Genomic DNA, 12,679 nt, shown 5'->3' on the forward strand with positions numbered 1-12,679 from the left:
CTCGTCCACCAGCTTTGCATGGCCAAACCACCTAACTTGCACATCTTTGGACTGTGGGAGGAAACCGGAGCACCCGGAAGAAACCTAGCAGACAGAGGGAGGACGTGCAGACTCCGCACAGACAGTGACCCAAGCCGGGAATCGAACCTGTGATGCACGATCAATTGAACAAAGACTAAGGTTGGGTACATCTGTGGCATTATTGCAGTCAGATGCGTGGCCTCCTGCTGCAGCTGGTGAAATGGCAGCTGAATGGAGGACATGCATATTTATACTCCTCCGACTGGGCGGAGCCAGCCGGCAGGGGCTACTGGCGAACCTGTAGTACAGGTCCTACCTTACATCCCCTAATACAGGTGTACAGTGGTTCATCACATTGACCCCCTGTTAAAAATGTGTCCGGCGGGGGTGGTGTGGAACCAAATACAGTGTTGAACATTATTTACAGTGTCGTAGAAACAACATGAAGAGAGAGAAAAAAATTGTCCATTTTGAAGGTCCAGTTAAAGGTTCAATCTGTCTGGAGCCTTGACGTTCCGTTGGGAGTGGCATAACGGTGGCGGCGACGGCAGTGCTGGCAGAGCTGGCAGTGCTGGCCTGCTGTTAGATGACTCCGGGAGCGTGCTGAAATCTTCGTCGTCCTCTTGTGTGGGCAGGGGAGGAAGGGATGGGCCTGGTGGGTGCAATGATGGAAGTGCCGGGGAAGGGGAGGATGGCGCCGGGGCGGTAGAGTGTGTTCGGTTGGAACCTGATGGTGCCAGGTCCCTGAGGGAGACAGTATCTTGGTGGCCGTTGGGATACGCAACGTAGGCATACTGAGGGTTGGCGTGGAGCAGGAGTACCCTATCCACCAACGGGTCCGCCTTGTGGAGTCGGACGTGCCTACGGAGCAGGACCGGTCCTGGAGCTGCGAGCCAAGTTGGGAGCGACACCCCGGATGTGGACTTCCTGGGGAAGGTAAAAAGACGTCCGTGGGGTGTGTTATTACTGGTGGTGCACAGTAGTGACCGGATGGAGTGTAGTGCATCAGGGAAGACCTCCTGCCAGCGAGAGGCTGGAAGGTTCCTGGACCGTAGGGCCAGCTGGACGGCCCTCCAAACTGTCCCGTTCTCCCTTTCTACCTGCCCGTTTCCCCGGGGGTTGTAGCTGGTCGTTCTGCTGGAGGCGATACCCCTTCTGAGCAGGAACTGACGCAGCTCATCACTCATGAATGAGGATCCCCTGTCACTGTGGATGTAGGCGGGGAAACCGAACAGAGCGAAGATTGTGTTGAGGGACTTGATGACGGTGGCGGACGTCATATCCGGGCATGGGATGGCGAAGGAAAACCTGGAGTACTCATCGACCACACTGAGAATATACGTGTTATGGTCAGTGGAGGGGAGGGGCCCTTTGAAATCCACGCTGAGGCGTTCAAAGGGGCGGGAGGCCTTCACCAGGCTCGCACGGTCCGGCCGATAGAAGTGCGGCTTGCACTTCGCACAGACCCGGCAGTCCCTGGTGACTGTCCGTACCTCCTCGATGGAGTAGGGCAGGTTGTGAGCCTTGATGAGATGGTACAGTGACTCCCGGGTGACAAAGGCTGTCGTACAGGGCCCGGAGTTGGTCTACTTGTGCGCTGGCACATGTACCTCAGGAGAGGGCGTCTGGGGGCTCGTTGCGTTTATCGGGGTGATACAAAATCTCGTAATTATAGGTGCAGAGCTCGGTTCTCCACCGCAAGATTTTATCATTTTTGATCTTGCCCCGCTGCATGTTGTTGAACATGAAGGCTACCGACCATCGGTCAGTGAGGAGAGTGAATCTCCTGCCGGCCAGGTAATGCCTCCAATGCCGCACAGCTTCAACGATAGCCTGGGCCTCTTTTTCGATGGATGAGTGCCGAATTTCAGAGGCATAAAGGGTGCGGGGAAAGAACGCCACTGGTCTGCCTGCCTGATTGAGGTAGCGGCAAGGGCGACATCTGATGCGTCGCTTTCTATTTGAAAGGGCAGTGTCTCGTCTACTGCATGCATCCTTGCCTTGGCTATATCAGCTCTGATACGGGCGAAGGCCTGTTGTGCCTCGGCCGTGAGGGGGAACTGAGTGGACTGTGTGAGTGGGTGGGCCTTGTCCGCATAGTTTGGGACCCACTGAGCGTAGTACGAAAAGAACCCCAGGCAGCGTTTGAGGGCCTTGGGGCAGTGGGGGAGGGGAAGCTCCATGAGGGGGCGCATGCGGTCGGGATCGGGCCCCAGAACTCTGTTCTGGACCACATAGCCGAGGATGGCTAACCGGGTCGTGCTGAACACACACTTCTCTTTGTTGTAAGGAAGATTGAGGAGAGTGGCGGTGCAGAGAAATTTAGCGAGGTTGGCATTGTGGTCCTGCTGGTCATGGCCGCAGATGGTGACATTGTCTAGGTACGGGAACATGGCCCGCAAAATGTACCTGTCGACCATTCGGTCCATCTCCCTTTGGAAGACAGAGACCCCATTAGTGACGCCAAAGGGCCCCTAAGAAAATGGTAGAGACGACCGTCCGCCTCGAAGGCAGTGTATGGACGGTCGGATTTACGGATGGGGAGCTAGTGGTAGGCGGATTTTAGGTCAATCATTGAGAAGACCCGGGACTGTGCAATTTGATTGACCATATCAGATATGCGTGGGAGTGGGTACGCGTCGAGCTGCGTGTACCGATTCATGTTCTGGCTGTAGTCCCCGACCATTCGGTGTTTCTCCCCAGTTTTAACGAGTACCACTTGGGCTCTCCAGGGGCTGTTGCTGGCCTCGATGACACCCTCCCGAAGCAGCCGCTAGACCTCGGACCTGATGAAGGTCTTGTCTTGGGTGCTGTACCGTCTGTTCCTGGTAGTGACCGGCTTGCAATCTGAAGTAAGATTGGCAAAGAGGGAGGGGGGGTTGATTTTTAGGGTCGCGAGGCCGCACACAGTGAGGGGTGGAAGGGGCCCGCCGAATTTGAGGGTGAGGCTCTGGAGATTGCACTGAAAATCCAGGCCTAGCAATAGTGCAGCGCAGAGGTTAGGAAGGACGTAGAGGCGAAAGCTGCTGAACTCTATGCCCTGGGCTGTGGGAGTGACTGTGCAGAACCCTCGGATCGGGACAGAGTGGGACCCGGAGGCCAGGGAGATCCGTTGATTGGCGGGGTGGACCGCGAGGGAGCAGCACCTTACCGTATCCGGGTGTATGAAGCTTTCGCTGCTCCCGGAGTCCAGCAGGCAAGAGGTCCCGTGGCCGTTGATTTTCACTGTTGTCGAAGCGGTGGCCAGGTTGTGTGGACGAGACTGGTCCAGCCTCATCGAGGCGAGCTGCGGGTGATCGTCACTGGTTTCAGACGAAGAGCATTGGGGGCGTGGAAGGTCATGGAAGGTCGTTGGCGTCCATGCCCTGTGGGGGAGGCAAGATGGCGGCGGCTGGAGATCCTGTGGGGAACAAAATGGCGGCGCCCACGGGGTGCACGTTGCGGGGGCAGGACAAAATGGCGGCACCCATGGGCCCCACGTTGGTGGAGCAGAACAGGATGGCTGCGCGCATGGGCCGCACGTGGACTGAGGGGGAGAAGATGGCAGCGCCCACCGGCCGCGCGTGGCACCGGGCGGTGAAGATGGTAGCACCCACTGGCTGCGCGTAGTCCGTGGGGGTGAAGAGAGCGGCACCCATTGTGCGTTTGGCAGGGGGGAAGTGGGCGATAGCGGCGACTGCGCGGGCCTGGCACTCTGCGGCGAAGTGGCCCTTTTTGCCGCAAGCCTTGCAAATGGCGGTGCGGGCCGGGCAGCGTTGGCGACGGTGCTTCTGCTGACCACAGAAATAGGACCCCCGAGGTGCACGGTTTTGCGTGTGGAGCAGGCGTATTGGCTAGGCAGGGCCTCAGCTGAGGCGGTCGTTTGCAGGGTCCAGGAGGGATAGGAGGGGTGGGCCGCGCGGCTGGAGGGGTAGGCCTGAAAATTACGGGAGGCGACCGTTAAGGAGAGCGCTAATTTATTTGTCTCCGCTAGGTCGAGTGTGCCCCCTTCCAGCAATCGTTGTTGGATGAGGTCCGACCCAATCCCCGTTACGAAAGCATCGCGCATGAGGAGATTAGAATGTTCGGCAGCCGTAACGGCCTGACAGTCACAGTCTCGGACGAGTGGGATTAGGGCCCGCCAGAAATCATCGATGGACTCACCAGGGAGTTGAGAGCGAGTGGTGAGTACGTGCCTGGCGAAAAGTGTGTTCACTTTCTGCGCGTAGTTCTCTTTGAGGAGTGCCATGGCTTCCGCGTAAGTCGGGGCGTCTTGGATCATCGGGAATACGCTTGAGCTCAACCTGGAATACAGGACCTGTATCTTCTGAGCCTCCGTCGGTGGGGTGGTCGCTGAGTTAATGTAGGCCTTGAAGCAAGCTAGCCAGTGATTAAAGTCCTTTCTGGCATCGGTCGATTGCGGATCCAGCTGCAGGCGATCTGGTTTGATACGGATGTCCATCCTGTAGAAAATCTGACTGCAATAAATTGATGCACGATCAATTGCACAAAGACTAAGGTTGGGTACAACTGTGGCTTTATTGCAGTCAGATGCGTGGCCTCCTGCTGCAGCTGGCGAAATGGCAGCTAAATGGAGGACACGCATATTTACACTCCTCCTACTGGGCGGAGCCAGCTGGCAGGGGCTACCGGCGAACCTGTAGTACAGGTCCTACCTTTCATCCCCTAATACAGGTGTACAGTGGTTCACCACAACCTGGGACCCTGAAACTGTGACGCAACTGTGCTACCACAGTGCTAGCGTGCTGCCCTAATTGTATGTCACATTTATAGCCTCATCTGACATTCGCATATTTAGCACTGCTACAAGCCTCATTCTCATATCTCACACCTTACCCACACTATTCAACCATGACAGTCGCATCATCCAAACACATTGCATCATATGTACTGGCACACTCTGGTGTGCAACCGCATTATGATGATGGACACCATCCTCAATCTTACTCTTGTGGGTATCAGCTCAATCCTAGCACTGGGCATGCTTTTGGACAGCATAGAGACAGGCACTACACAAGTGATTTTCAGCCAGGTCTGGGGGAAAGGGTCACACAGGGATGCACTTACTGGAGAGTAAAGTGTATGAATTCTTCTGCAGAGGAATCAGATGAGGACATGAAGGTGGTGACATATAGAAAAATGCTGAAGCAAAAACTGCAGATGCTGGAAATCTGAAATGAAGACAGAAAATGTTGGAAATACTCAACAGGTCAGGCAGCATCTGTGGAGAGGAAAAGAAAGTTTACGGCTGTCATGATATGCAAACATGCAGATAATGATATACAGACAAGCAGTTAATGAACACAGAGAACAGGACATGACCAATGAGCAGGCAGGAGACTCAGGGGTGGTAACTCGCTATAAAAGGCACGAGGCACTCACACTCCGCCTCTTTCCACTGATGAACATCGGCAGAGTGAGTCAGGGTGTATGTACAGTATCACACCTCCAGCACGTGGCTAAGAGCTAGTCTGGTACAGTCAGACAGAGTAACCACACTTAGGTCAGCAGACAGTTGAACTCATAGAGAACTGTGCTAACTGTGCTACTGGTTCAATAAATCAGATTGAACTAACTTCAAGGTCTGGAGTATCTTTTGGTCAAAGCTGCATCCAGTTGCAGCCTGTGTTATCCCAGTGTACATAACACATCATGATACCAGGAGACTGCTTAATCTAGGTGTTTTACCTCAGTCCTTTCCGTGACGACCAGCGAATATATCCCAGCACCATGGAGAAGATTCAGGCTCCTCACCAGCTCAGGACCTCCGGCAATCTCAGTGCCAACTGGCGGACATTCAAGCAAAAGTTTCTGCTGTACATCGAAACTTCAGATCTCGAGTATGCGTCTGATGCAAGGAAGATCGCGCTTCGCCTCTCGACAGCGGGTGATCAAGCCATCGAACTCTTCAACTCTTTTCACTTCACCGAAGGCCAGGACAAGACAAAGTTTCAGACCATCCTGGACAAGTTTGGCAGTCACTGTGAAGTGGACACCAAAGAAATCTTCGGGCGCTACATATTTAAACAGCGTCTACAAGGTAAAGATGAATCTTTCAACTCCTTCTGAACTAACCTTCGCCTGCTCGCGCTGTCCTGCAACTTTGGTGATATTGCTGACTCCATGATCAGAGACCAAATCATTTTTGGAGTTCACTCTGATTCTCTGAGAGAGCAGCTCCTGAAAATCAAGCATATGACTCTGCCAGTCGCGATTGAAACATGCACAGTGCATGAGCACGCCAAAGATCGCTCTGTCCAGTACAAATCGGCTGAAAATGAGAAACTTGCCTTCCACGAGGCAGAGAGTGTGCAGGCCATCTCCCGGATGCAGCGCCTCAGCATTGATGAAAGCTGCCATTTCGCGCACTTTTCCCGGGGCCCCACGCATGCGCGATGCGAACGGGATAATGAAGCGGCCGACACCCGCACTGCGCATGTGCGACGACGCACGGAGCGTCAGGACGCCGACATCATGACATGCTCGAACTGCGGCAATGCCCACTTAAAGAAACACTACCCTGCAAGAGGCAGGCGATGTTTAAACTGCGGGAAGTCTGGACACTATGCAAGCTTGTGCAGTCAGGGGCCAGTGCTCCCAATTCCGACGACAGCGCGTTCAAAGTGTGCAACAACGATTACAGGATTCTGATCCTGGCAGCACAGCGGATCCAGAGGAAGAATGCCTGGACTCCGCCTACTGTGTGGGCATCATTACCAAATGTGAATATGCCACATCCAACTCACCACAAATTCAATCCATCCTTGCTGTGGATTCTGCAAACGAATGGCGTGCGGGGATGCAGGGCAACCGCTGCTCCATCCAGTTTAAGCTGGACACAGGTGCTTCTGCCAACCTCCTCTCACAGGCAGATTTCAAACGCATCAAGAAGCCCCCCAAGGTCCTTCCAGCAGCCTGCAGGCTGCTGGACTACAATGGAAATGCCATCACGACACTGGGATCCTGCGATCTACTTGTTTCCAACCGGAGCTCTCATGCACGGTTACGTTTTGAGATTGTCAAGCCAGACAGGGCATCCCTACTTGGCGCACATGCCTGCAAGCAGCTGAACCTCGTGCAGCGGGTTTACACAACGACATCCTCCAATGTGGGTCTTCAGGCCGGCATTGACGTCATCCTCGCTCAGTATCCTGATGTGTTCGACGGAATGGGCACGCTGCCATGTCGATACAAGATTCTGCTATGACCTGATGCCAAGCCAGTGGTCCACGCACCATGCTGGGTCCCGGCTCCGCTGAGGGAGCACCTGAAGGCACAACTCAAGGATCTTCAGCAACAGGGCATCATTTCCAAGGTAGCCGAACCGACTGACTGGGTCAGCTTGATGGTATGTGTCAGATAGCCTTCGGGAGTCCTGGGCATCTGCATTGATCCCAAGGATCTCAATAAGAACATAATGCGTGAACACTACCCCATCCCGAAGTGGGAGGAACTCACGAGTGAGATGGCACACACACATGTTTTCACCAAGTTAGATGCATCACATGGATTTTGGCAAATCCAGCTGGATGAATCCACCAGAAGGCTCTGCACCTTCAACACACCGTTTGGCAGATACTGCTATAATCGCATGCCGTTTGGCATTGTCTCGGCATCGGAAATCTTTCATCGCATCATGGTCAGATGATGGAGGGCATTGAAGGGGTTCGTCTGTACGTGGACGACATCATCATATGGTCCACGACCCCTGAAGAGCATGTTTCCCGTCTCCAGCAGGTGTTCCGCCGCGTCCATGCCAATGGCCTGAAGCAGAACAGGTCCAAATGTTGCTTTGGCATGTCGACACTCAAGTTCCTAGGTGACCAGAAATCACAGCAGGGCGTGCGCCCGGACACAGACAAGGTCAAGGCCATTGAAGCCATGGAGGTCCCTGAAGACAAGAAGGTGGTGTTGCGCTTCCTGGGCATGGTCAATTTTCTGCGCAAGTTCATCCCATACCTGGCCTCACACACCACGGCCCTACGACACCTGGTGAAAAGTCCACTGCACATCAGGCAGAGTGGATGGAGCTGAAAGCCAAGCTCACCACGGCACCCGTCTTGGCATATTTCGACTCCGACAGGGAGACATAGATCTCAACAGATGCGAGCCAGGATGGCATCGGTGCGGTGCTGCTCTCAACGCGATGACACTTCATCCTGGGCACCGGTAGCCTAAGCATCGAGGGCCATGACGCCGACCGAAACACGGTATACGCAAATAGAGAAGGAATGCCTGGGTCGTCTCACAGGAATTCTCAAGTTTCACGACTATGTCTACGGCCTGCTGTCATTCACTGTCGAGACGGATCATAGGCCTCTGGTCCACATTATCTACAAGGACCTGAACAACATGACACCTCGGTTGCAGCGCATCCTCCTCAAACTCAGAAGGTACGACTTTGACTTAGTGTACACGCCTGGCAAGGAGCTCATTATCGCTGATGCATTGTCCCGCTCCATCACATTGCCTAGTGAACCGCTGGAATTCATCCGGCAGATTGAATCACAGGTGCAGCTGTGTGCTAGCACCTCCCGGCGTCTGATGAAAAGGTGGTTCGTATCCACGAGGAGATAGCCAAAGACCCCCTCTTGCAGCGTGTCATGCACTACCTCGCCAATGGCTGGCAGAAAGGGCAGTGCCCTCAATTTTATAATGTAAAAGACGACCTGACGGTGATTGATGGTATCCTCCTCAAGCTGAACCAGATTGTCATTCCACTCAGTCTCCAGATCTTGGTGCTCAGCCAAATCCATGAGGGACACCTGGGCGTCGAGAAGTGCAGACGCAGAGCCAGGCAGGCTGTCTACTGGCCCGGTATTAGCCAGGACATCTCAAACATGGTCCTCAACTGTGTGACCTGTCAACGCTTCCAACCAGCGCAGAGCAAGGAGACGCTTCAGCAGCATGAAATCGAGACCTCCCCATGATCCAAGGTTGGCATCGACCTCTTTCGTGCGAATAGTCATGACTACGTGTTGATTATGGACTATTTCTCCAATTACCCTGAAGTCGTGAAGCTCTCAGACCTCACACCTCGGACCGTCATCAAGGCCTGTATGGAAACGTTCTCCAGGCATGGTATCCCACTCACTCATTGTCATGAGTGACAATAGCCCGTGCTTCAGCAGCCACGAGTGGTCTATGTTTGCCAAGTCATACCATTTCAAACATGTCCCTTCCAGCCCACACTATCCACAGTCCAATGGGAAGGTTGGAAAAAGGGTGCACATTGTGAAACAGTTCATCTGCAAGGCCGCGGATTCTGTTTCTGACATCTACCTCGCGCTGCTTGCCTACAGAGCGACCCCACTGTCCACTGGCATGTCGCCGGCTCAGCTCCTGGTGAATAGGGACCTGCGGACGACACTTCCAGCCATACACTTGCCTAACCTGGATCACCTGCCGGTGCTGCAGAAGGTGCAGCAGCTCCGAAACTAGCAAAAGCAGGTCTATGATGCTCATGCCACTGATTTGCCCGTGTTATCCCCGGCAGACACTGTCAGGATCAAGATACCGGATGGTGGCTGGTCTGTTCCAGCTGTCGTTGTTCGACAGGCTGCGCTCCGCTCGTATGTTGTACGTAGCTGATGGTTCTGTTGTGCGACGAAACAGACGGGCACTGCGCAAGGTTGCCTGCCCGCAACCGCTTTCTTCTCCGTTTCCGTCCGTTGGTTTGCCATCTCCTGATACCTCGGACTACGAGGCCACCAGACAGGCTTCCATCCCGCCTGTCAAGGTGCCTTCGTCCTCACCTCTCCGGCGGTCGACAAGGATCAGATGCAAGTCCCAGAGACAGGACTAACGAACATTTGTTTTGTTTGCTATGTTCTGTTTTCTTGCATTAGACAGCTGTCTTCACGTGTAAATATGTTCACATATGCCACCGCTTGTACCTATGTTAGTATATGCCATCACATGTAAATACATTCCCACATGCCAAGAGAACATAAAAAAGGGGAGATGTCATGATATGCAAACATGCAGATAATGATATACAGACAGGCAGCTAATGAACACAGAGAATAGGACATGACCAAAGAGCAGGCAGGACATTCAGGGGTGGTATCTCACTATAAAAGGCATGAGGCACTCACACTCTGCCTCTTTCCACTGGTGAACATCCACAGAGTGAGTCAGGGTGTATGTACAGTATCACACCTCCAGCACGTGGCTAAGAGCTAGTCTGGTTCAGTCAGACAGAGTAACCACTTGGGTCAGCAGAGAGTCGAACTCATAGAGAACTGTGCTAACTGTGCTACTGGTTCAATAAATCAGATTGAACTAACTTCAAGGTCTGGAGTATCTTTTGGTTAAAACTGCATCCAGCTGCAGCCTGTGTTATCCCAGAGTACATGACACATCAACGGAGGCAATTTAATGCTCTCCAGATGCGGGTTGGGAGTGGGAGGTGTATAACAGGGTGGGAAGGTGTTGAGATGCGATCGCCTTCCTGACTTCCCCCTCCCCAATTAAACTTGAGGCAAGAAATGGCAAGAATCTTAAGTGGCCACTTCAGGTGAACCCTGGCAGGAATGCCTGTAGTCTGTTGCAGGGGGAGTCCTTCTTTGTGGATCTCCTCTGCTAAATGGATGAAGTAGCAGGTGGCAAGGGAGGTACCGAGATCATCTCTCACTGCCTGACAATCACACTGAACTCATTTTTTTCCACTGGCCCCAGTGACGATCTTCAGCCTTGAGTTTACTACATTAATGGCACTGGCCACCGCCCCGAATGGAACTGCTGTCACTTGACAGCTGGTAGCCTCTGATTGGCTGGCATTCCTTGGAGACGGGACATTCACCCTACACCAGAAAATGTACATGATTGAACCAGCACCTCTCCTCTTATGTTCCTAACTCTTTGACCTTAACCATTCAGGAGGAGAAAATGGTCAAGGAACACAACTCTTTGTTTTAATAGTTTATTGTAACATTGATAAACTTACAAACATCAGTACTCTGCTCCCCTTAAGTTCAGTCAGTTTTTCCAAGTGCAGTTTCCCATCAATAACTTACAGACATCAGTGCCCTGTGTTTAGTCTGTACTGCTGTTCTCATAACCTCTGAGCTACACTAACACTGTGAAACCATGAAAGTTTGCTACAAATGTATATTTCTTGAAATTACAAAAATCACACTCGTGACAATGATTATCGTAACCCCTTTCCTACTATTAAGAACAAAGAACAAAGAACAAAGAAAAGTACAGCACAGGAACAGGCCCTTCGGCCCTCCAAGCCTGTGCCGACCATGCTGCCCGTCTAAACTAAAATCTTCTACACTTCCTGGGTCCGTATCCCTCTATTCCCATCCTATTCATGTATTTGTCAAGATGCCCCTTAAATGTCACTATCGTACCTGCTTCCACCACCTCCTCCGGCAGCAAGTTCCAGGCACCCACGACCCTCTGAGTAAAAAACTTGCCTCGTACATCTCCTCTAAACCTTGCACCTCGCACCTTAAAACTATGCCCCCGAGTAATTGACCCCTCTACCCTGGGGAAAAGCCTCTGACTATCCACTCTGTCTATGCCCCTCATAAATGTGTAGACCTCTATCAGGTCGCCCCTCAACCTCCTTCGTTCCAGTGAGAACAAACCGAGTTTATTCAACCGCTCCTCATAGCTAGTGCCCTCTCTATCAGGCAACATGCAGGTAAATCTCTTCTGTACCCTCTCTAAAGCCTCCACATCCTTCTGGTAGTGTGGCGACCAGAATTGAACATTATACTCCAAGTGTGGCCTAACTAAGGTTCGAGACAGCTGCAACATGACTTGCCAATTCTTATATTCAATGCCTCGGCCAATGAAGGCAAGCATTTCAGTTACGTTTACTTTAGTGATGGAAAGGGATAGGTATATTCCGCAGGGAAAAAGTTATATCTGGGGGAAAGGCAATTATGATGCGCTGAGGCAAGACTTAGGATGCATCGGATGGAGAGGAAACTGCAGGGGATGAGCATAATGGAAATGTGGAGCTTGTTCAAGGAACAGGTACTGCGTGTCCTTGATAGGTATGTACCTGTCAGGCAGGGAGGAAGTGGTCGAGCAAGGGAACCGTGGTTTACTAAAGCAGTCGAAACACTTGTAAAGAGGAAGAAGGAGGCTTATGTAAAGATGAGACATGAAGGCTCAGTTAGGTCGCTCGAGAGTTACAAGTTAGCTCAGAAGGACCTAAAGAGAGAACTAAGAAGAGCCAGGAGGGGACATGAGAAGTCTTTGGCAGGTAGGATCAAGGATAACCCTAAAGCTTTCTATAGATATGTCAGGAATAAATGAATAACTAGGGTAAGAGTAGGACCTGTCAAGGACAGTAGTGGGAAGTTGTGCTTGGAGTCTGAGGAGATAGGAGAGGTGCTAAATGAATATTTTTCGTCAGTATTCACACAGGAAAAAGACAATGTTGTCGAGAAGAGTACTGAGATTAAGGCGACTAGACTAGAAGGGCTTGAGGTTCATAAGGAGGAGGTGTGAGCGATTCTGGAAAGTGTGAAATAGATAAGTCCCCTGGACCGGATGGGATCTCGCCTAGGATTTTCTGGGAAGCTAGGGAGGAGATTGCTGAGCCTTTGGCTTTGATCTTCAAGTCATCTTTGTCTACAGGAATAGTGCCAGAAGACTGAAGGATAGCAAATGTTGTCCCCTTGTTCAAGAAGGG

The sequence above is a fragment of the Scyliorhinus torazame genome, chromosome 3 (assembly GCF_047496885.1).
Source record: "Scyliorhinus torazame isolate Kashiwa2021f chromosome 3, sScyTor2.1, whole genome shotgun sequence".
Classification (NCBI taxonomy): domain Eukaryota; kingdom Metazoa; phylum Chordata; class Chondrichthyes; order Carcharhiniformes; family Scyliorhinidae; genus Scyliorhinus; species Scyliorhinus torazame.